This window comes from Pleurodeles waltl, chromosome 7 (genome assembly GCF_031143425.1).
Source record: "Pleurodeles waltl isolate 20211129_DDA chromosome 7, aPleWal1.hap1.20221129, whole genome shotgun sequence".
Lineage (NCBI taxonomy): Eukaryota > Metazoa > Chordata > Amphibia > Caudata > Salamandridae > Pleurodeles > Pleurodeles waltl.
Genome location: NC_090446.1, coordinates 1,298,842,104 through 1,298,867,262, shown reverse-complemented (window position 1 = coordinate 1,298,867,262; position 25,159 = coordinate 1,298,842,104). Strand labels below are relative to the sequence as shown.

The 25,159-nt window shown below is 45.7% G+C and overlaps 1 long non-coding RNA gene across 3 annotated transcripts in view; it reads right to left on the bottom strand.

Moving 5' to 3' along the window:
- LOC138246207 (uncharacterized) overlaps positions 1-25,159 on the bottom strand; it is an 89,597-nt gene that overhangs the window by 4,766 nt on the left and 59,672 nt on the right. The window lies entirely within an intron of this gene.

The following is a 25,159-nucleotide window of genomic DNA, read 5'->3' as shown; positions in this document are numbered from 1 at the left end:
ACCATAATTTAAGGGAGAGAGCATAACTACTGTGGTTCTGATTAGCAGGATCCAAGTAGACACAGTCAAACACACTGACAAACAGTGGGGGTAACTATGCTAGAAAGAGGCTACTTTCCTACATTAAACCATCTACATATTCTGACAGATGTTCAGTTGCCGAATCATTACCAGTAACGATAGGCCTTCCTGGTGGAGGTCATAAGCCCTTAGCCATTTTTGGTGGACTATATATGCAAGGGTACCTTGGATATGTCACCAAAAGAAAGCTTGCTTCCTCCTCCGAAAAATACCCTCTTTCCTTCCACTAAATTATATTTGAATGGATGAGTTGTTTAACCATCATTGGATTCTCCTGCAGGTTTGTTCTCATAGCATTTTCGATCAAATAGCTGTCTCATTACTTTCTGATCGTAATCAATTTTGTTAATAAGGAAAGCATTTCCACCCATATGGTTGCCCCTATTGGCATTAGATTAATTTCCTTAACCTTATTGCCAAAAACACTGATTGATTTCTGAACAATTAATGTAAAAAATGTTAAAGTAATCCATGTCGTCCATTTAGTTTCTGATAATAATATATAGGAGGCTGGCCTGGCTTATGGTGGGTACCTCATGGTACTTACACCTTGTTCCGGGTCCAGATATCCCTTATTAGTAGATTAGTAGTGTTCTAGCAGCTTAGGCTGATAGAGGTAGCTATAGCAGAGCAGCTTAGGCTGAACTAGAAGACATGCAAAGCTCCTACTATAGCACTTATACCATATAGCACTATATCACAAGAATAGAGTTACTAAAAATAAAGGTACTATATTTTAGTGACAATGTGCCAAGAATATCTCAGAGGATATACTCCCTTAGGAGGTAAGTAAAATACATAAAATATATACACAAACCAAAATCAGATAAATAAACAGTTAGAAAAGTAGTGCAAACACTGTAGAACACAATAGGATGCAATAGGCCTAGGGGCAACATAAACCATATACTAAGAAAGTGGAATGTGAACCACTTCGGGACCCCTGGCCTAGTGTAGTGTGTAGAGGGTCGTTGGGAGTGTAAGAAAAGACTAAGGGTGTCCAAGATACCCCACCCCAAGACCCTGAAAAGTAGGAGTAAAGTGGTACTACTTCCCCAGAAACACACTAAACTCGTGATAGGAGATTCTGCGAAGACCACAACAGACTGCAAAGCACTGAAGAAGGATTCCTGGACCTGTGGACCTGTAAAAGAAGGGGACCAAGTCCAAGAGTCACAAAATGGTGTGGGGGGGCAGGAGCCCACTAAACCCCAGATGAAGGTGCAAAATGGCTGCCTCCAGGTGGAAGAAGCTGAAGATTCTGCAACAACGAAAGGTGCCAGGAACTTCTCCTTTGTGCAGAAGATGTTCCACAGTGTGCTGGAGGATGCAGCGTTGTTTCTTTGGAGAAAGACCGCAAACAAGCCTTGCTAGCTGCAAAGGTCGTGGTTGAAGAAAAAGAGTGCTGCCTGGGCCCAGGAAGGAGCAGGAGGTCTCCACTTGGAAGAGGAGACATAAGGGGCCCTCAGCAACACTGAGTGCCCACGCACAAGAAGGCAGCACCCGCAGAATTACTTGAACACATGTTCAATAAAACCGAGCAAGGCAGTCGCCTCAACACTACAAAAGAGGGTCCCACAAAGCCGGTGGTCAACTCAGTGAGAAATGCAGGACGGAGTGCTGGGGACCTGGGCTAGGCTGTGCATGAAGGATTCCTTGCAAAAGTGCACAGAAGCCCTAGCAGCTGCAGTTCACGCAGTACACAGGATTACTATCTGGAGAAGGGAGGCAAGGACGTACCTCCTCCAAATTTGGATAGTTGGACCACTGGACAGTCCGGATCACTTGGGTCCACCACCTGTGTTCCAGGGGCCATGCTCGTCAGGATGAGAGGGGTTCCAGAGTACCGGTGATGCTGAGGTTTGGTGCCTGCTGGAGCAGGGGGAAGATTCAGTCAACCCACAGGAGATTTCTTCGTGGCTTCCAGTGCAGTGTGAAGGTAGACAGCCCCCAGAGCATGCACCACCAGGAAACAGTCGAGAAAGCTGGCAGGATTAGGTGCTACAATGTCACTGGTAGTCTTCTTGCTACTTTGTTGCAGTTTTGCAGGCGTCCTGGAGCAGTCGACGGTCGATCCTTGGCAGAAGGCGAAGAGGGAGATGAAGAGGAACTCTGGTGAATTCTTGCAAATAGTTATCTGAGATACAGCCCACAGGAGAGACCCTAAATAGCCCTGAGAGGAGGATTGGCCACCTAGTGAGGTAAGCATCTATCAGGAGGGGTCTCTGACGTCACCTGCTGGCAATGGCCACTCAGAGGCATCCACTGTGCCCTCACACCTCTGGATTCAAGATGGCAGATGTCTGGGACACACTGGAGGAGCTCTGGGCACCACCCCTGGGGTGGTGATGGACAGGGGAGTGGTCACTCCCCTTTCCTTTGTCCAGTTTCGTGCCAGAGCAGGGGTTGGGGTTCCCTGAACCGGTGTAGACTGGCTTATGCAAGGAGGGTACCATCTGTGCCCTTCAAAGCATTTCCAGAGGCTGGGAGAGGCTGCTCCTCCCCAGCCCTTAACACCTATTTCCAAAGGGAGAGGGTGTAACACCCTCTCTCAGAGGAAATCCTTTGTTCTGCCTTCCTGGGACTGGGCTGCCCAGACCCCAGTAGGGCAGATCCCTATCTGTGGTTTGGCAGCAGCGGTAGCTCTAGAGAAAACCCCAGAGAGCTGGTTTGGCAGTCCCTGGGGTCCATGGTGGAGCCCCAGGGATGCATGGGATTGGCACCCCAATACCAGATTTGGCATGGGGGGACAATTCCATGATCTTAGACATGTTACATGGCCATATTCGGAGTTACCATTGTGAAGCTACATATAGGTATTGACCTATATGTAGTGCACAAGTGTAATGGTGTCCCGCACTCACAAAGTCCGGTGAAATTGCCCTGAACTATGTGGGGGCACCTTGGTTAGTGCCAGGGTGCCCTCACACTTAGTAACTTTACACCCAACCTTCACTAAGTTTACTAGGTGACTTATAAGTTACTTAAGTGCAGTGTAAAATGGCTCTGAAATAACGTGTGCATTATTTCACTCAGGCTGCAGTGGCAGTCCTGTGTAAGATTTGTCTGAGCTCCCTATGGGTGGAAAAAGAAATGCTGCAGCCCATAGGGATCTTCTGGAACCCCAAAACCCTGGGTACCTAGGTACCATATACTAAGGAATTATAAGGGTGTTCCAGTGTGCCAATTAGAATTGGTGAAAATGGTTACTAGCCTATAGTGACAATTATAAAGGTAGAGAGAGCATAAGCACTGAGGTTCTGATCAGCAGAGCCTCAGTGACACAGTTAGACACTACTAAGCGACACACATTCAGGCCACAAACTATGTCACTGGGGTCCTGGCTAGCAGGATCCCAGTGAGACAGGCAAAAACAAACTGACATACATGTAAAAATGGGGGTAACATGCCAGGCAAGATGGTACTTTCCTACATATCACGTTTAACACTTTTAGGAAATGCAACATTAAGTAAGCTATTTCCAAGATGGTGTGTCTCATTTTTAGTGCAAAGCGCTCTGTCCCTGGTAATCTCTCTATGCCTTTTAAAATTTGCTTGATTTCATCAGTGAACGGCATGCACACGTCATGGTTTTTCCAGTGTTTAGCCCTTCTCCAGCACACCGACCAACTACTGAAAACATACGAGGCTCGATGTTTTCCGTATGGTTTCTGGACTACTTTTTTTTTATTTTGTAGGATGCGCAATCTCGCTGGGCAGTAATCAAACATTTCACATGACTTCAACCCTGTTACATGGATAATTGCCCTTTTGCCCCTTGCATGGATAATTGCCCTCTTGCCGATTACATGGATACATGCACTTTTGCCGATAAGTTTCACTGCGAGCAAACTTCTGTTTCCTTTTGTGTGTCTGCTTTGCGCTCATGGGGGCCATCAACTCTCTTATGTGAAACTGTTTTACTTTTCACTTTATGTGGCAAGAAAAGTCCAGCTAGGAGTTTAAAACGCTTATGGCTCTACCTCGAGCAAACGCAAGACCCATTGCATTGCACATGCTTGTTTTGTAGTGTAGCTTATGACTCTCTTATGGTGCATACTTTGACCTGGGTTGCTTCCAGGTCTTTACAATGGGTCACGGTCACTCCGTAGTTGAGAGTGAATGTATTGTCAGTTTCTTTCTCACACTGCCTGTCAGTGGGTTAGAAAGGTGTTCAAAACAATGGGCAGCCAATCCTTTGCCTCTGCAGAGCATACAGCACAATGGTCATGCATTCTAGTTGTAATTGGGATTCTGTGCAAATGTGTATGAAGAAGGTACACACTTGTCTAAATATTGACAATAGGAAACTAAAAGAAACTCCTGCACAAACATGGATGTGTAAAGTGTAACATAAGTCTAACATATTATGATCAGGGAAAATACTGCACGTTCATGACTTTGCAGCTCAGAATGGGGGAAACTTGGGATTTTATAGCATTGTCCCTAAGTATGTGCCTCAGAACTTGCATGGGGAGGTAATCTAGCACCCAGTAATTACTGCTCCAGTGGAATCTGTATTTAACATATTGCAGTATTTCTTATTAAACTGACATGCAACTCATAATGTAGCCCTGTAAGTGTGGAAATGAAATTCCAAAAATTATAAATAGTGTGGCATTTTCATGGAAAGCACACAATTTATTTTAATTGAGAGGGTACAGTGAGGCCAAGTGGTTAGGACTTGGACTATGGATCGTCAGTTTCAGGGAGCAGTGACACATCTCACACATGTCATCCTGCCAACATCTTGAGCAAGTCTCCTAATTTCCTTATACCTTTGATAAATTGGTAGTAATGAGTTAGCACTTACAGAGCACCAAAGTGTATCTTAACCATGGCAGATAAGAGTATTGCTGTTCTTCCCAATTTATTATGCAAGAATATTTTTCATGTAATTTGTTTTAATTGCCAATATCCTTTATTTTGAAGAGTCCAAGAATGATATCAGCTATTTCTAACAGACTGACTATAATATTTGCTATTCAGTTTAGGTACTTAAGTTGCAGGTATGGTCATTTAAAGGATTTATCAACACAGTTTTTCTCCCTATGGAGATTACATTTTTAACTTGAGAAACTGTTTAATTAGGAGAGACGTGAGATTTCTGCACCGAGCTACCAATTTCGGAAATTTCTCCCTAGTTCTGCTACTATCACCCTAAATAAGTCACACAGCAAAGGTGCCTATATGTGATGCATCAAGTTCACAGTGTAGGCCATATCAGAACAGCTCTGTTACTTGTGCTGTATGTGTTTGTATTTTTAGCATCTATTGTACTTACTTGACTTTTACCATCTGTAAGGAAATGCCTCCTTGGCATGGTTACCCCCTAACTTTTAGCCTTTGCTGATGCTAAGTTTTGATTTGGAAGTGTGCTGGGACCCTGCTAACCAGGCCCCAGCACCAGTTTTCTTTCCCTAAACTGTACCTTTGTCTCCACAATTGGCACAACCCTGGCACTCAGGTAAGTCCCTTGTAACTGGTACCCCTGGTACCAAGGGCCCTGATGCCAGGGAAGGTCTCTAAGGGCTGCAGCATGTCTTATGCCACCCTGGGGACCCCTCACTCAGCACAGGCACACTGACTTACAGCTTGTGTGTGCTGGTGGGGAGAAAATGACTAAGTCGACACGGCACTCCCCTCAGAGTGCCATGCCAGCCTCACACTGCCTGTGGCATAGGTAAGTCACCCCTCTTGCAGGCCTTACAACCCTAAGGCAGGGTGCACTACACCACAGGTGAGGGCATATGTGCAGGAGCAATATGCCCCTACAGTGTCTAAGCAAAACCTTAGACATTGTAAGTGCAGGGTAGCCATAAGAGTATATGGTCTGGGAGTTTGTCAAACACGAACTCCACAGGTCCATAATGGCTACACTGAAAACTGGGAAGTTTGGTATCAAACTTCTCTGCACAATAAATGCACACTGATGCCAGTGTGCAATTTATTGTAACATACACCCAGAGGGCATCTTAGAGATGCCCCCTGAATACCAATCCGACTTCTAGTGTAGGCTGACCAGTTTCTGCCAGCCTGCCACACACCAGACATGTTGCTGGCCACATGGGGAAAGTGCCTTTGTCACTCTGTGGCCAGGAACAAAGCCTGTACTGGGTGGAGGTGCTTCTCACCTCCCCCTGCAGGAATTGTAAAACCTGGCGGTGAGCCTCAAAGGCTCACTCCTTTTGTCATAGCGCCCCAGGACATCCCAGCTAGTGGAGATGCCCACCCCTCCGGCCACTGCCCCCACTTTTGGCTGCAAGGCTGGAGGAGATAATGAGAAAAACAAGGAGGAGTCACCCACCAGTCAGGACAGCCCCTAAGGTGTCCTGAGCTGAGGTGACCCCTGCCTTTAGAAATCCTCCATCTTAGTTTTGGAGGATTCTCCCAATAGGATTAGGGATGTGCCCCTCTCCCCACAGGGAGGAGGCACAGAGAGGATTTAGCCACCCTCCAGGACAGTAGCCATTGGCTACTGCCCTCCCAGACGTAAACACACCCCTAAATTTAGTATTTAGGGCAACCCAGATCCCAGGAAATCAGATTCCTGCAATCTGAAGAAACAAGAAGGACTGCTGACCTACAAGCCTGCAGACAAGGAGGAAGACAACAACTGCTTTGGCCTACCGGCCTGTCTCCAATTTCGAAAACCTGCAACCAGCGACGCATCCGACAGGGTCCTCTGCAGTCTCAGAGGACTGCCCTGGACTAAAGGACCAAGAAACTCCTGTGAACAGCGGCCCTGTTCAAAACCAGCTACTTCTTCGCAACAAAGAAGCAACTTTCAAAGACTGCATGTTTCCCGCCAGAAGCGTGAGACTTCACACTCTGCACCCGACACCCCCGTCTCGAGATCCAGAGAACAAACACCACAGGGAGGACTCCCCGGCGACTGCGAGCAAGTGAGTAGCCAGAGACGACCCCCCTGAACTGCCACAGTGACGCCTGCAGAGAGAATCCAGAGGCTCCCTCTGACCGCGACTGCCTGTAACAAGGGACCCGATGCCTGGAACCAGCACTGCACCCGCAGCCCCCAGGACCTGAAGGAACCGAACCTCAGCGCAGGAGTGACCCCCAGGTGACCCTCTACCTTGCCAAGGCGGTGGCTGTCACGAGAAGCCCCCGTGCCTGCCTGCACCGCTAGAGTGACCCCTGGGTTCCTCCATTGTTTCCTACCTGAAACCCGACGCCTGCTTTGCACACTGCACCCGGCCGCCCCTGTGCCGCTGAGGGTGTGTTTTGTGTGCCTACTTGTGTCCCCCAAGTGCTCTACAAAACCCCCCTGGTCTGCCCCCGACGACGCAGGTACTTACCTGCTGGCAGACTGGAACCGGAGCACCCCTGTTCCCCATAGGCGCCTATGTGTTTTGGGCACCTCTTTGACCTCTGCACCTGACCGGCCCTGAGCTGCTGGTGTGGTAACTTTGGGGTTGCTTTCAACCCCCAACGGTGGGCTGTCTATGCCCCAGAACTGAGACTTGTAAGTGTTTTACTTACCTCCTAATCTAACCTTTACTTACCTCCCCCAGGAACTGTTGATTTTTGCACTGTGTCCACTTTGAAAATAGCTTATTGCCATTTTTACAAAGACTGTATATGATATTGCTTTCATTCAAAGTTTCTAAAGTATCTAAGTGAAGAACCTTGCATTTAAAGTGTTTACTGGAAATCTTGAACCTGTGGTTCTTAAAATAAACTAAGAAAATATATTTTTCAACATAAAAACCTATTGGCCTGGAGTAAGTCTTTGAGTGCGTGTTCCTCATTTATTGCCAGTGTGTGTACAACAAATGCTTAACACTACCCTCTGATAAGCCTACTGCTTGACGACACTACCACAAAATAGAGCATTAGAATTATCTACTTTTGCCACTATCGTACCTCCAAGGGGGTTCCCTTGGACTCTATGCACACTATTTTTCACTTTGAAATAGTATATACAGAGCCAACTTCCTACATTGGTGGATCAGCGGTGGGCTCTAAGACTTTGCATTTGCTGGACTACTCAGCCAATACCTGATCACACGACTAAATTCCAAAAACTGTCATTTTAAACTGATTTTTTAAATTTGAGCTATTTTTCTAAAATTTTAAAAGTCTTGCTAGGGCCTTGTGTAACTCCCTGTTAGCATTTCTTTTAGAGTTTAAAAGTTTTGTAAAAGTTTGGATTAAGTTCTAGAAATAGTTTTAGATTCTTAAAAAGTATCCCAACTTTTAGAAAAGCAATGTCTAGCATAGAGGAGATGGTGGTGGAACTCAAGCTCACCCCTTACCTGCATCTAGGGATTTCAGAGTTAAGGACTCTCTGTAAACTAAAAAATATAAAGACTGGGTCAAACCCTACCAAAGTTAAGCTCCAGGAGCTTTTGGTAGAGTTTGCAAAAAAACACCCCTCTGAGGACAACCCTACAGAGGGGGAAACTAGTGACCTGGAGGATAATTACCTTCCTCCTGTCCTAGTTAGGGAGGCCAGGGTCCCTCAAACCCTGACTCCACAAGTGATAGTCAGAGATACTGGGTCTTCCACAGGAGAGTCCAGTAACTCTGGAAGCATTGAGGGCAGCCTCAATGAAGATGACCTCCTGTTAGCCAGGATGGCCAAAAGATTGGCTTTGGAGAGACAGCTCCTAGCCATAGAGAGGGAAAGACAAGAGATGGGTTTAGCTCCCATCAATGGTGGCAGCAACATAAACAGGGTCAGAGAAAGTACTGACATCCTAAAAATCCCCAAAGGGATTGTAACAAAATATGAAGATGGTGATGATATCATCAAATGGTTCACAGCTTTTGAGAGGGCTTGTGCAACCAGAAAAGTAAACAGATCTCACTGGGGAGCTCTCCTTTGGGAAATGTTCACTGGAAAGTTGTCACAGTGTCCTTTCCTCGGGATCTGCACGTTACTGAACAAAAGGCCCACCTCCTGGCGTCACCAACTCAGAAAGCTATTATAGCACAGTGTTATGATGAAGCCAGGAGGGGGGAGGGAATTAGGGTGAGAGATCTGAAAAGAAAAGGTTAGAACAAATATGCATATACTCATTCATAGCAGTATAAAACATCAATAGACTCTTGACTAAAGGTGTGTCCGTGATATCAGATTGAGACCCGTTTTGAATTGAGGGCGAAGCCCCTTCTTTGAATCATGGAACAAAAGCAAACTACAACTACAGAACCAAGAGATGGCAAGAGCTTTGGACTATGGTCATACTCTGAATATCAATCCTGTAACATCTATGCATTCATCACATAAACGTTTGATCACAGCCTAGAAATTCTCAAAGACTTAAATATGCTTTTCACATATTATGCTTTCCAAAAAACCATGAAACTACAATTTGCTTATCTCCAAAAATGCTTTCACATTTACAACCATAGGTCTGTAAGTTTTACTCATTGAACTTAAAGCGCTTTATTCGTTGAGCAGAAGCGCCTTGTTGATTGTTCATGAAGCGCTTTGATTATTGTACATGAAGCGCTTTGTTCCTTATGCCAGAAAGCGCTTTCACTTGTCTTATCTGAAGCGCTATGCTTGTTATGCTAAGGGGTGCTTTACTCATGTGGCCTAAATCACTTTGATTGTTGTGCCAAGGGCGTTTTGCGCATGTGGACTGAAGCGCTTTGATTGCTGTGCCAAGGGTGCTTTCCTCATGTGGACTGAAGCGCTTTGATTGCTGCGCCAAGGGCGCGTTACCCATGTGGACTGAAGCGCTTTGATTGTTGTGCCAAGGGCGCTTTACTTATGTGGACTGAAGCACTTTGATTACCGTGCCAAGGGTGCTTTACTCATGCGGACCGAAGCGATTTGATTGCTGTGCCAAGGTCGCTTTCCTCATGTGGACTGAAGCGCTTTGATTGTCGTGACAACGGCACTTTACTTATGTGGACTGAAGCGCTTTGATTTCCGTGCCAAGGGCGCTTTACTCTGAAAACGCTTTGCTCGTTGTGCTAAGGGGCGCTTTACCTTTTGGAAGTAACAACTCCCTTCAAGACCTTACCGCTACGAGTACGAGCTACTCGTATCTGAATTCACCATGGAAACAAGGATACTCCGATTTGCCATCAATCTGCCATGATGGAAATCTGCTCTTCTTCAGAGGAACCCCCACGAGGTCTGACTGCATTGAAGTCTTCAAAATAGTGAGCAACGTGCTTGGGTATGGCTGGGCTTTTTGGCCTGCCACACCCCAAGATGGTTGCTGCCTCTAAAAACATGGGAATTGTAGTCCCTTCATTGAATAGCACTGATAAGTGCATCTTGTCCACCAATGCTGTGACCCTGCAGCTACATGAGCTTTCCCACAGGGCAGACAACGCTGATGGCCACTTTTGGAACAAGAGGGGATAACAAGTGGTGCGCATAAAGCGCTGCAAAACCGCGCAGCGGAGTTTCGGGCGGGACCTGGACCGCGCACAGCCTTATTCCTGACATTATACCCCTCTCCCAAGCGCGGTCCAAGGCCCAGCTTATCAGGATGGAGGAGCTGAAATTGTCGCACCAAACGTGGTGCGTGGACATGTCTTGCAGGTTTCCAAGAGTCATCTTCCAGTCCGTATCCTTTCCAGGACACCAAGTACCAAAGGGAAGACCCCCGATATCTGGAGTCTAAAATAAATCGCACTTCATACTCCCATGATCTTGGACTAATAGAGGAGCAGGTTGTGTGACACTTGAGGGCGAAGCAGGTTTCAGAAGTGAAGTGTGAAACACTGGATGAATTTTCAAAGACAATGGTAATTTTAGTTTATATGTTACTGGGTTTACTTGTCGTAGAACTTCATAGGGCCCTATGAATTTTGGATGAAGCATATTTTTATTTTTTAATACAAAGTTTTTCGTGGATAACCAAACTCTATCTTTGTCTGTATACTGAGGACCAGGTTGGTGTTTTTTGTCATATTGCATTTTATATTTTTTCTTTGCTTGATGAAGATTTGTTTGCAATTGTAAATGTAAATTTTTCATGTGTGTTAACATGTCCATGGCTGCTGGAGTGGTTTGAGTAGAAGCAGGTAGCGTAACTGGCAAAATGTGTGGATGACGCCCATATAAACCATAGAAAAGAGTTGAGTTTATTGAAGAGTGGTGAGAGTTATTATAAGCCAGTTCTGCAAGCCACAAAAGATCCAGTCATGTTTTAGGAGAATATGTTGCATAACATCGTAAGTATTGTTTCAGAGTTTGGTTTAGTCTCTCTGTTTGACCATCCGTTTGTGGATGATAACTAGTGGAAAAAGTCAAATCAATTTGTAAAACCGTGCACCATTGCTGCCAAAAACGTGCAGAAAATTATGTTCCTCTATCAGAGAGGATGACTCTTGGAAGTCCATGAAGGCGAACTATGTTTTCTAAGATGATAGTTGCCAAGGTGTCGGAGGTTGGGAACCCTTTACAGGCAATGAAGTGAGCATATTTGGTAAAGCTATCCACCACCACTAAAATGGTTGTAAATTGCTTTATTTGAGGAAGACCAGTAATAAAATCCATAGAGATATGTTCCCATGGATGACTGGGAACGAGTAGAGGTATCAGTAGACCTTTGGGCTTTGCTATGTTCGCTTTTGCATCTTGCACATACTTCACATGATTGTAGCATTTGCTTAAGGTTGTGAACGAATGTAGGCCACCAAAAATACCTTTTCATCAGTTCTATTGTTTTTTGAAGACCTGGATGACCTGCCAGAGGATGACTATGTAACCAATAAAAAGCTGTCTCTCTTAACTCCTCAGTAGGCAGGAATACTTGAGATTTGTGTAGAGGTAAACCTTGTTGAATGGATCTTTTGGTGTCTTTTTGTAACCATTCTTGCCACTTAGTGATATGAAAATGATTACGAATAAGATCAAAGAATTTCTCGGCTGCTACTAAACACAACACTTTTGAAGGCATTATAATAGGCTTGGGTTTTTGTTCAGTATGTGTGATCGAAGAATCTTGCCTAGACAATGCGTCAGCCTTACGATTATCTGCTCCTGGTCTAAAAGTCACTATGAAATCAAATTCTGCAAAGAATAGCACCCTTCTCAGTTGTCTGGGAGTTAGTAGTCTGGCAGAACTCATAAATTGTAAATTTCTATGGTCAGAATATACAGTTATGGTGTGATTTGCTCCCAATAGATAATGTCTCCATTCTTTGAAAGCATTGCGAATTGCTAGTAATTCTTTTTCTGCTATGGTGTAATTCTGTTCTGCTTCATTCAGTTTTCTTGACACATATGCTATGGGGTGTAATTGTCCAGTTTCTCAATGATGTTGGGACAAGATGGCCCCAACAGCAACATCGGATGCATCGGCTTCCACAATGAATGGTTCCTCCACATTGGGGTGAGCTAGAATGGGAGCTGTGGTAAAGGCCTTTTTTAGGTCTTGGAATGCTTTCTCTGTCTCTTGGGACCAGTTGAAGATGGCCTTTTTCCTTAACAATTTAGTGATTGGTACCACCTTTTGGGAGAAGTGATGGATGAAGCGTCGATAAAAATTCGCAAAACCCAAAAAACATTGAACATCACGTACTGATATTGGTGTGGGCCATTCGGATACAGCTTGAATTTTTCTTTCAGTCATTTGCATGCCGTCAGGTGTTAAAATGACTCCTAGAAATTAAACTTCTTTGGTATGGAATTTGCATTTACTTAATTTGCAAAACAAGTTATGTTTTTGTAGAGTTTGTAATACCTTTTTTATATGTTCTTCATGTATTTCTTCAGAGTTTGACTAAATCAATATATTGTCAATACAAACGATGACAAAGATGTCTAGATACTCTCTCAGAACATCGTTTAGGAAATACTGAAAGGCTGCTGGGGCATTACACAGTCCAAACGACATCACTAGATACTCAAAGAGGCCATAACGAGTCTTAAAAGCTGTTTTCCATGCATCTCCCTGTCAAATTCTAACTATGTGATAAGCACCTCGTAAGTCAAGTTTGGTGTAAATAACGGCGGATTTTAGCTGGTCTAACAAGACTGGTATGAGAGGTAGTGGATATTTGTTTTTAACAATGATCTTATTTATCGCTCTTAAGTCAATACAAGGCCTCAAATCGCCATTAGCTTTGGGTATGAAAAACAGAGGAGAAGCCGCTGGAGATCGTGATGGGCGAATTAGCTTGATGGCTAAACATTGATCAAGGTATTCTTGTAGGACTTGATTTTCTTTCTCTGATAATGCATAGATTCTACAATTTGGTATATTGGCGCCGGTTACAAGGTCGATCTGACAATTGTACGGCCTGTGAGGTGGTAAGGAGCTCGCTTTCTTTTCACAGAAAACGTCAATATATTCTTAATACTGTGATGGCAGATCAATTTCCTTCTCAACTGCAGTAGCAATAGAGTGTTGAAGATTTCCTTCTTTGTTTCTTCCTGGTTGAAAACATCTTTTTGCACAAGAGGAAGAAGAAAAACGCAAAACCTGGTTGTGCCAGTCTATGCATGGATTGTGTAACATTAACCACAGCATTCCTAGGATAAAACCATATTGGGGTGCTTGGATTATACTGAAGCAAATTATCTCACAGTGGTTCTGATTCTCATCATCTTTGCAAATCATTTGTATTCGTGAGGTTTGTTTAGTAACGGGGCCTCCTGCCAATTCACTACCATCAACTGCATAAACAACTTCTGGAACCTTTTTCTTGACACTGGGTATATGCAAGTCTAGTGCAGTTTGTTGGCCAAAAACATTTCCTGTTGCCCCTGAATCAATTAGAACTTGTACATTATGTATTTTTCCCTGCACAGTCATTTGTACTAAAATTCGAAAATGTTTGACATAACCATTTGTGCAAGAACACACTGAAGGGATTGTCAATCTGCCCAAGAGGTCCCCTTCGTTTTTTCTTGGACACTTTAGTTTTCCTGTGAATTTTCCAAAGTAACCGCTATCTTTTTCTTTGTCACAGATCAGGGGTGTGGAATTTATTAAAATATCTACTTGTCCAGGGGACAGGTTGCTTCTCAAATCTACTTGTCCTGTAAAAAGATCTACTTGTCCCTTTGGTGCCATGTAGTGTGGCGACAAATTATGGCAGCAATTAATAGCCTCTCTGATTATGCCAGGGCTACTACCATAGTAGGGCTTGAATACTTGGAGTTTCAATCCCTACTGTAGCAATTTCCTTATTTTGCCACCTTTCTGCAGATCTGCATACTGGGGCTGGAGGAAGCAGTAAGCAATAGTTCCAGGGCTGGAATGCCTTTGAGTCTGCAAACCTACTAACCTGCATGTTTTAAAGATTTTTACCAGCTTCTCTCTAATATTTTCCCATAATAAGAAAGGTTGGACATTTACTCCTGACAATGGCAGAATTAGAACTTCTTCCAGGGTTGGGAAGAAAGTGGCTGGAGGGAAAATGAACTTGCAAATGCTCAATAGATTTTCACATGAGCAAATCTACACATCGTATTTACCCACGCTAAAATACAGTTCACAAATATTTTATAGGGGTACGACATATACCATGGGTGCACTTTTGTGACTTTCTTTAAGAATTTGGGGCCACAAGTAGGTAGGTTCAGATTTGTGACCTGCAAATTGCGAGTCGCAAATCCGAATGTAGGATGGTGTCCTTGACACCATCTGTGATTCGCAAGGGCTTCGCAAATGCCCACATCATGAATAATCATGAGGTGGGTCGCAATTTGCGACCCCCTCACGAATGGTGGCCTGCTGGAGACAGCAGACCACCATGTCTGTGACTGCTTTATTTTTTTGTAATGCAGCCCGTTTTCCTTAAAGGAAAACGAGATGCATAACAAAAACGAAAAATGAAACGTTTTCGTTTCATTTTTTCAGAGCAGGCAGTGGTCCACAGGACCACTGCTTGCTCTGAAAAAATGTTTACAGTGACATTCACAATGGGAAAGGGGTCCCATGGGGATCCCTTCCCTTTTGCGAAAGTGTTAGCACCCATTTGAAATGGGTGCAAACTGCGATTGGTTTGCGCCCGCGTTCGCGGTCACAAAACAATCCTACATTGCACTGCGAGTTGCAATTAGGAAGGGAACACCCCTTACTAATTGCGAGTCGCAAACCCGTTTTGTGATTCGGTAACCAGGTTACTGAATCGCAAAACTGGGTTTGTGCATCGCAATGTGCTTTTTGCACGTCGCAAACAGTGAAAGTCGCTATTTGCGACATGCAAAAAGCTACCTACATGTGGGTCTTGGTCCCTAATTAGGTCTGGTGTTAACAAAGACATTTTGTTTTTATTAAACTTCTATTTCTCTCTCTTTCGGCTGGCTTTACTGTGAGTGATCGCATTCTGCTCTTCCACAAGGAGCATATTGCCACACAAAGTAGTTTTGTTCAGTGTCAGGAACTACAGTGGCAATCAGTGACGTAACGAAACTGGAGGGTGCCCCTTTGAAAAGAACATGGAGGAGCCCCCTCTCCAGACTCACTCAGGGGAGGTGCTGTGCTGACGGGGCCCCCTGGAGGGCGGCTGCGGGGCCTTTGTTATGCCGCTGGTGGCAACGTGTGCTTTAAGAGTTCAAAAACTTTTTGGGGGGGTTTTGCCAATGTTTGTTACAATGTTGAGGGCCTGGTAGCTCCCACAACAATAAAGTGTTACAAAAGCCATGTCAAAACAAGACACGCATTGATGAAACTAAAAGACTTATAAAAATATGTCAGATCAGTTGGCTTTGTCAGTGTTTGTTTATTTTCATGCTTCCCATAATCGTGTTGAAAATGGTTACACTGATTTTCCATTAGAAATACTTTTGGGAAATACTAGCATGCATCAACACATTTTACTAAATGACACTTCATTTGCATATAATCAGAGAGCATTCTGGGAGCATTATACTTAGCCTCTTAGCCTAAACTTTTCAAACATGTATGTACACGTTTTTTTTTTGTACTGAAACCAACGTCAGTAGTGAAGTGTGACCTTAAAACATTTATTTACAGCACGCACCCTAATAATGAAGGCTTTCAAATAATGAACCATAAATACAAGTTCGAACAGCATTATCTTTAGGAAACACATTACCTCAACTGCAGAGAGTTCAACTCTCTGTAAACAGGCAGCCAAAGGGTTTGTGCTGCAGGGGGTTGGGCCTACTTGTCCCAAGGACAAAGTAAACATAAAAACTTGTTGCCCTTGACCCCAAACAAGATGTCCCGGGCGTTGGGCGATAGGAATTCCACATCCCTGCAGATGTTGGATAAATTTTACTTTTGGGTTTCTTTTGACATTCTTTTACGAAATTACCCTTTTTTCCACAATACAAACACTGACCATTTCTCCGTCACATGTCTTTCTCCTTTTTGGTCAATGATGGGCGAACAGTTCCGATATCCATCGGTTCTATCATAGGATCTGAGGACAATTAAAGGTGTCTGGACCTTTCCATTCGCCAGTTGGGTTTTTCCCTTACTCCTTTTCTTTCAGAGAGTCTATGATCTATCCGCAGGGTTAGATTAATTAAATCAGTGCAAGTTTCTGGTTGTGGTTCAACTTGGGCCAATACATCTTTCACTTTGTTTTTTAGCCCTTGATAAAATACTGCTGACTTTTTTCCTCTGGCCAAGCGGTTTCCACTACTAACCGATTGAAGTGTGACAAATACGTTATTAATTCTTTATTTCCTTGGCGTAACTCTAGTAACTCTTTGTCTGCAGACATAGTTATTCCGCGTCTGTCAAATACCTTTACAAATTCTTCTACAAAACTACGCCAGTTATATAAAAGGGGACTATCTAATCGGACTAATGGCACTGCCCAAGTAGCTGCATCACCATTCAGATATGATATAAGGAATGCAATTCTAGATTGTGGGTCCGGAAAGGCACTGGGACGACACATGAAATGTAGTTCCACCTGTGTGAGAAAAACTTGAACCTTATTGGGGTCCCCAGAAAACCTCTCTGGTGCAGCTAGAGGAATCTGTGTCAGCACATTCACAGCTATGTTAGTAGGTGCGGAAAGCATAGGACGAGACTCAGATTCAGAGCCATCCACCTTACTCTGTAACTGAGTTACTTAAGTAACTAAATCAGCTTTAACATTTATTGAGTCTGTCAAATCCCTTTGCATCTGAGTGACTACTTGCATAAGGGTATCTAAGGTGGCCATTTTGCGCAGCTCACGTACAGACCAAGAGGAAAGTATAAACTTGTGGGCTCACTATACTGTCACAGTGTCCTTTCCTCTGGATCTGCATGTTGCTGAACAAAAGGCCTACCTCCCGGCATCACCAACTCAGAAAGCTATTATAGCACTGAGTTATGATGAAGCCAGGCGGGGGGAAGGGAATTAAGGTAGGGTACTGCAGAAAGAGAGATCTGAAAAGAAAAGGTTAGAGCAAATATGCATATACTCATTCATAGCAGTATAAAACATCAAAAGACTCTTGACTAAAGGCGTCTCCGTGATATCAGATTGAGACCCCTTTTGAATTGAGGGCGAATCCCCTTCTTTGAATCATGGAACAAAAACAAACTACAACCTCAGAACCAAGAGATGGCAAGAGCTTGGGACTATGGTCATACTCTGAATATCAATCCTGTAACAACTATGCATTCATAACATAAACGTTTGATCACAGCCTAGAAATTCTCAAAGACTTAAATATGCTTTTCACATATTATGCTTTCCAAAAAACCATGAAACCATAATTTGCTTATCTCCAAAAATGCTTTCACATTTACAACTATAGGCCTGTAAGTTTTACTCATTGAACTTAAAGCGCTTTATTTGTTGGGCAGAAGCGCCTTGTTGATTGTTCATGAAGCGCTTTGATTATTGTACATGAAGCGCTTTGTTCCTTATGCCAGAAAGCGCTTTCACTTGTCTTATCTGAAGCGCTATGCTCATTATGCTAAGGGGCGCTTTACTCATGTGGCCTAAATCACTTTGATTGTTGTGCCAAGGGCGTTTTACGCATGTGGACTGAAGCGCTTCGATTGCTGTGCCAAGGGTGCTTTCCTCATGTGGACTGAAGCGCTTTGATTGCTGCGCCAAGGGAACTTTACTCATGTGGACTGAAGCGCTTTGATTGCCGTAGCAAGGGTGCTTTACTCATGTGGACTGAAGCGCTTTGATTGCCGTGCCAAGGTCGCTTTCCTCATGTGGACTGAAGTGCTTTGATTGTTGTGCCAAGGGCGCTTTACTTATGTGGACTGAAGCACTCTGATTACCGTGCCAAGTGCGCTTTACTCATGCGGACCGAAGCGATTTGATTGCAGTGCCAAGGTCGCTTTCCTCATGTGGACTGAAGCGCTTTGATTGTTGTGCCAAGGGCGCTTTACTTATGTGGACTGAAGCGCTTTGATTGCCGCGCCAAGGGCGCTTTACTCTAAAAACTGAAAACGCTTTGCTTGTTGTGCTAAGGGGCGCTTTACGTTTTGGAAGTAACAACTCCCTTCAAGATTGGGCTTATCAAGACCTTACCGCTACGAGTACGACCTACTCGTATCTGAATTCACCATGGAAACAAGGATACTCCGATTTGCCGTCAATCTGCCATGATGGAAATCCGCTCTTCTTCAGAGGAACCCCCACGAGGGTTGACTGCATCGAAATCTTCAAAATAGTGAGCAACGTGTTTGGGTGTGGCTGGGCTTTATAGGCCTGCCACACCCCAAGATGGCTGCTGCCTCTAAAAACATGGGAATTGTAGTCCCTTCATAGAATAGCACTGATAAGTGCATCTTGTCCATCAATGCCCTGACCCTGCAGCTACATGAGCTTTCCCACAGGCCAGATGGCGCTGATGGCCACTTTTGGAACAAGAGGGGATAACAAGTGGTGTGCATAAAGCGCCGCAAAATCGCGCAGCGGAGTTTCGGGCGGGACCTCGACCGCCCACAGCCTTATTCCTGACAAAAGTGTAGGGATAGACTCCTCACACTCTCTGGTAAAGATGCAGAATCCTATGACCTCATGAAGGCTACCCTGATTGAGGGCTTTGGATTCTCAACTGAGGAGTACAGGATTAGGTTCAGGGGGGCTCAAAAATCCTCGAGCCAGACCTGGGTTGATTTTGTTGACTTCTCAGTCAAAACACTAGATGGTTGGATTTATGGCAGTGGTGTAAATGATTATGAAGGGCTGCGTAACTTGTTTATGAAGGAACACCTTTTAAGTAATTGTTTCAATGACAAACTGCATCAGCATCTGGTAGACCTAGGTCCAATTTCTCCCCAAGAATTGGGAATGAAGGCAGACCACTGGGTCAAGACTAGGGTGACCAAGACCTCCACAGGGGGTGACCAAAAGTAAGGGGTCAGAAAGCCTCCCCAGGGGAAGAGTGTTAAGAGATCCACAGGGCACAGGAGGGTGGGTCCAAAGCCTCTTCACAATCCTCATTTGGGTACAAGGGTAAAAACTTTGATCCCAAAAAGGCCTGGTGTCGCAGCTTTAGCCAGCATGGATACCAAACTGGAGACAAGGCCTGTCCCAAGAAAGGTTCCACTTCAACTACTACTCCAGTTAGCACTGGAATAGTCAGTCTCCAGGTGGGATCAGCAGTGTGCCAGAGCAAATCAGGGTTCACACTGAAGCTACATTAGTCTCTGAGGGTAGGGTGGACCAAGTCACACTAGCTGCCTGGCCGCCTAACATGCAAAAATACAAGCAGCAGCTCTTAATTAATGGGACTAGAGTAGAGGCCCTGAGGGATACAGGTGCCAGTGTCACTATGATGACAGACAAACTGGTTTCCCCAGGACAATACCCGACTAGACAAACTTATCCAGTCACCAATGCTGACAATCAGACTAAAGCACATCCCATAGCTATGGTAACTTTGGAATGGGGAGGAGTCACTGGCCTGAAACAGGCGGTAGTCTTTTCTGCTATACCATTAAATGTCTGCTTGGAAATGATCTGGAGTCCTCAGCATGGGCTGAGGTAGAACTCAAAACCCATGCAGCCATGCTGGGTATCCCTGAACTGGTGTGTGTCAAGACTAGGGCACAGTGCGGAGCTCAGGGTGAAAAAGAATAATGGCCCAACCTTCCAAGAGAAAAGGAAAGAAGACTGTGGAACCAGCTTCAGCACAGAAAAAGAAACAGAACCTCTCTTCTCAGGAAGAAGTTCTATCCACTGAGAGAACTGAGTCCATGGAGCTGGAGCCTTACCGGTTGAGCTCTTGGGCCCAGGGGGACCCTCAAAGGAACAGCTGTGCAAGGGGCAAGAAACTTGTCCCTCTCTTGAAGGCCTAAGACAGCAAGCAGCTGAACAAGAAAAAAGAATTGTCAGCAGAACCCACAGGGTCTATTGGGAAGATGGACTCCTTTACACTGAGGCAAGAGATCCCAAACCTGGTGCCACTAGGACAGTGGTAGTGTCTCAGGAGTTTAGGGAATTCATTCTGACCTTAGCCCATGACATTCCCCTTGCTGGCCATTTGGGACAGACCAAGACATAGGAGAGGTTAGTCAACCATTTCTATTGGCCCAATATGTCCCAGAAGGTAAAGGAGTTTTTTTCCAGTGGTGGGGGTCCCCTTTGAAAGAGTGGGAGTGGATATAGTGGGTCCACTTGAACATCCCACAGCATCAGGGAATCAGTATATCCTAATAGTAGTGGATCATGCTACTAGGTACCCTGAGGCAATTCCCCTTAGGTCCACTACTGCCCCTGCAGTAGCCAAAGTTGGTATTTTTACCAAAGTGGGATTTCCTAAGGAGGTGCTTTCTGACAGAGGTACCAACTTTATGTCAGCTTACCTGACACATATGTGGAATGAGTGTGGGGGGACTTACAAATTCACCACACCATACCATCCACAAACCAATGGTCTTGTTGAGAGATTTAACAAGACATGGAAGGGCATGATCATGGGGCTCCCTGAAGAACTCAAAAGGAGATGGGATGTCCTCTTGCCATGCCTGCTTTTCTCCTACAGAGAGGTGCCTCAGAAGGGAGTAGAGTTTTCCCCCTTTGAACTTCTGTTTGGCCATCCTGTTAGGGGACCACTAGCTCTTGTGAAAGAAGGCTGGAAGAGACCTCTCCATGAGCTTAAGCAGGATATAGTGGACTATGTACTAGGCCTATGTTCAAGGATGGCAGAGTACATGGAAAAGGCAAGAAAAAACCTTGAGGCCAGCCAACAACTCCAGAAGATGTGTTATGACCAAAAGGCTGCTATGGTTGAGTTTCAGCCAGGGCAGAAAGTCTGGGTTCTGGAGCCTGTGGCTCCCAGGGCACTTCAGGACAAATGGAGTGGCCCTTACCCAGTGCTAGAAAAGAAGAGTCAGGTCACCTAGCTGGTGGACTTAGGCACTAGCAGGACCCCCAAGAGGGTGATCCATGTTAACCGCCTAAAACTCTTCCATGACAGGGCAGATGTAAACATGTTAATGGTTACAGATGTGGACCAGGAAGCAGAGAGTGAACCTCTCCCTGATCTCCTCTCCACTGAACCTAAAGATGGCACAGTAGATGGAGTGATCTATTCAGACACCCTCTCTGGCCAACAGCAAGCTGACTGCAGGCAAGACCTCCAGCAGTTTGCTGAGCTCTTTTCCCTAACCCCTGGTCATACACACCTGTGTACCCATGATGTGGACACAGGAGACAGCATGCCTGCCAAAAACAAAATATTCAGACAGTCTGACCAAGTTAAGGAAAGCATCAAAGTCTACAAGATGCTGGAGTTGGGAGTGATTGAGCACTCTGACAGTCCCTGGGCTAGCCCAGTGGTCTTGGTCCCCAAACCTCACACAGAAGATGGCAAGAGAGAGATGAGGTTCTGTGTGGACTACAGAGGGCTTAATTCTGTCACCAAGACAGATGCTCACCCCATTCCAAGGGCAGATGAGTTGATTGATAAATTAGGTGCCGCCAGATACTTGAGTTCCTTTGACTTGACAGCAGGGTACTGGCAAATAAGAATGCCACCAGGAGCAAAAGAGAAAACAGCATTCTCTACACCTGATGGGATGGGCATTACCAGTTTACTGTGATGCCCTTTGGCTTAAAGAATGCCCCTGCCACCTTCCAAAGGTTGGTGAATCAAGTCCTTGCTGGCTTGGAGTCCTTTAGTGCAGCTTATCTTCATGATATTGCTGTCTTTATCTCCAACTGGCAGGATCACCTGGTCCACCTTAAGAAGGTTTTGCAGGCCCTGCAATCAGCAGGCCTCTCTATCAAGGCATCTAAATGTCAGATAGGGCAGGGTACTGTGGTTTACTTGGGAAACCTTGTAGGTGGAGGCCAAGTTCAGCCACCCAACCCAAGATCCAGACTATTCTGGACTGGGTAGCTCCAAAACCCCAGACTCAAGTCAGGGCATTCTTTGGCTTGACTGGGTACTATAGAAGGTTTGTGAAGGGATATGGATCAATAGTGACACCCCTCACAGAACTTACCTCCAAGAAAATACCCAAGAAAGTGAACTGGACCGTGGACTGTCAAAAGGCCTTTGACACCCTGAAGTAAACAATGTGCACAGCACCAGTTTTGAAAGCTCCAGATTACTCTAAGCAGTTCATTGTGCAGACAGATGCTTTTGAACATGGGATAGGAGCAGTCCTGTCCCAGACAAATGATGATGGCCTTGACCAGCCTGTTGCTTTTATTAGCAGGAGGTTACTCCCCAGGGAGCAGCGTTGGAGGGCCATTGAGAGGGATGCCTTTGCTGTGGTCTGGTCCCTGAAGTGAAGAAGTTGAGACCATACCTTTTTGGTACTCACTTCATAGTTCAAACGGGCCACAGACCTCTCAGATGGCTAATGCAAATGAAAAGAGAACTTGGCATGGTTACCCCCTAACTTTTTGCCTTTGCTGATGCTAAGTTTTGATTTGGAAGTGTGCTGGGACCCTGCTAACCAGGCCCCAGCACCAGTGTTCTTTTCCTAAACTGTACAGTTGTCTCTTCAATTGGCACAACCCTGGCACTCAGGTAAGTCCCTTGTAACTGGTACCCCTGACGCTAGGGAAGGTATCTAAGGGCTGCAGCATGTCTTATGCCACCCTGGGGACCCCTCACTCAGCACAGGCACACTGACTTACAGCTTGTGTGTGCTGGTGGGGAGAAAATGACTAAGTCGACATGGCACTCCCCTCAGAGTGCCATGCAAACCTCACACTGCCTGTGGCATAGGTAAGTCACCCCTCTAGCAGGCCTTACAGCCCTAAGGCAGGGTGCACTATACCACAGGTGAGGACATATGTGCAGGAGCACTATGCCCCTACAGTGTCTAAGCAAAACCTTAGACATTGAAACTCCACAGTTTCATGATGGCTATGAAATCTGTCTATGAAATCTGGGAAGTTTGAAATCTGGATTTCAAATCTGGGAAGTTTGGTATCAAACTTCTCAGCATAATAAATGCACACTGATGCCAGTGTGGAATTTATTGTAAAATACACCCAGAGGGCATCTTAGAGATGCCCCCTGAATACCAGTCCGACTCCTAGTGCTAGGCTGACCAGTTTCTGCCAGCCTGCCACAACCAGACGAGTTGCTGGCCACATGGGGAGAGTGCCTTTGTCACTCTGTGGCCAGGAACATAGCTTGTACTAGGTGGAGGTGCTTCTCACCTCCCCCTACAGGGACTATAACACCTGGCTGTGAGCCTCAAAGGCTTACCCCTTTTGTTACAGCACCCCAGGGCATCCTAGCTAGTAGAGATGCCCGCCCCTCCGGCCACTGCCCCCACTTTTGGCGGCAAGGCTGGAGGGGATAATGAGAAAAACAAGGAGGAGTCACCCACCAGTCAGGACAGCCCCTAAGGTGTCCATAGCTGAGATGATCCCTGCCTTTAGAAATCCTCCATCTTGAGTTTGGAGGATTCCCCCAATAGGATTAGAAATGTGCCCCCCTCCCCTCAGGGAGGAGACACAAAGAGGGTGTAGCCACCCTCCAGGACAGTAGCCATTGGCTACTTCCCTTCTGACCTAAACACACCCCTAAATTTAGTATTTAGGGGCACCCCAGAACCCAGGAAATCAGAATCCTGCAACCTGAAACAAGAAGAAGGCCTTTTGACCTGAAAACCCTGCAGAGACGACGGAGACGACAACTGCTTTGGCCCCAGCCCTACCGGCCTGTCTCCTGACTCGAAGAAAACTGCAAAAGCGATACATCCGACATGGAACAGTGACCTCTGAAGCCTCAGAGGACTGCCCTGAAATCCAAAGGACCAAGAAAATCCAGAGAACAGCAGCACTGTTGACCTACAGCAACATTTTTGCAACTTTCTAACAACTTTCAAAGAACTCACTCTTCCCGCCGGAAGCGTGAGACTTCACACTCTGCATCCGACGCCCCCGTCTCGAACTCCTGAGAACCAACACTACACGGAGGACTCCCAGGCGACTGCAACCTCATGAGTAACCCAAGACGACACACCTGGACCCCCACAGCGACGTATGCAGAGAGAATCCCGAGGCTCCCCCTGACTGCGACTGCCTATAACAAGGAACCCGATGCCTGGACCAAGCACTGCACCTGCAGCCCCAGGACCAGAAGGAACCGAACTTCAGTGCAGGAGTGATCACCAGGCGACCCTCTGCCTAGCCCAGTCGCTGGCTGGCCCAAGAAGTGCTAGAGTGACCCCCGGGTCCCTCCATTGATTTCTGTTACAAACCCGACACCTGCTTTGCACACTGCACCCAGCTGCCCCTGTACCGCTGAGGGTGTGTTTTGTGTGCCTACTTGTGTCCTCCCCAGTGCTCTACAAAACCCCCCTGGTCTGCGCTCCAAGGACGCGGGTACTTTCCTGCTGGCAGACTGGAACCGGAGCACCCCTGTTCTTCATAGGTGCCTATGGGGGTTATTACAACTTTGGAGGAGGTGTGAATCCGTCCCAAAAGTGACGGTAAAGTGACGGATATACCACCAGCCGTATTACGAGTTCCATAGGATATAATGGACTCGTAATACGGCTGGTGGTATATCCGTCACTTTACCATCACTTTTGGGACGGATTAACACCTCCTCCAAAGTTGTAATAACCCCCTATGTGTTTTGGGCTCCTTTTTAACCTCTGCACCTGACCAGCCCTGTGCTGCTGGTGTGGTAACTTTGGGGTTGCCTTGAACCCCCAACAGTGGGCTGCCTATGCCCAGGAACTTAAACTTGTAAGTGCCTTACTTACCTGAAAAACTAACC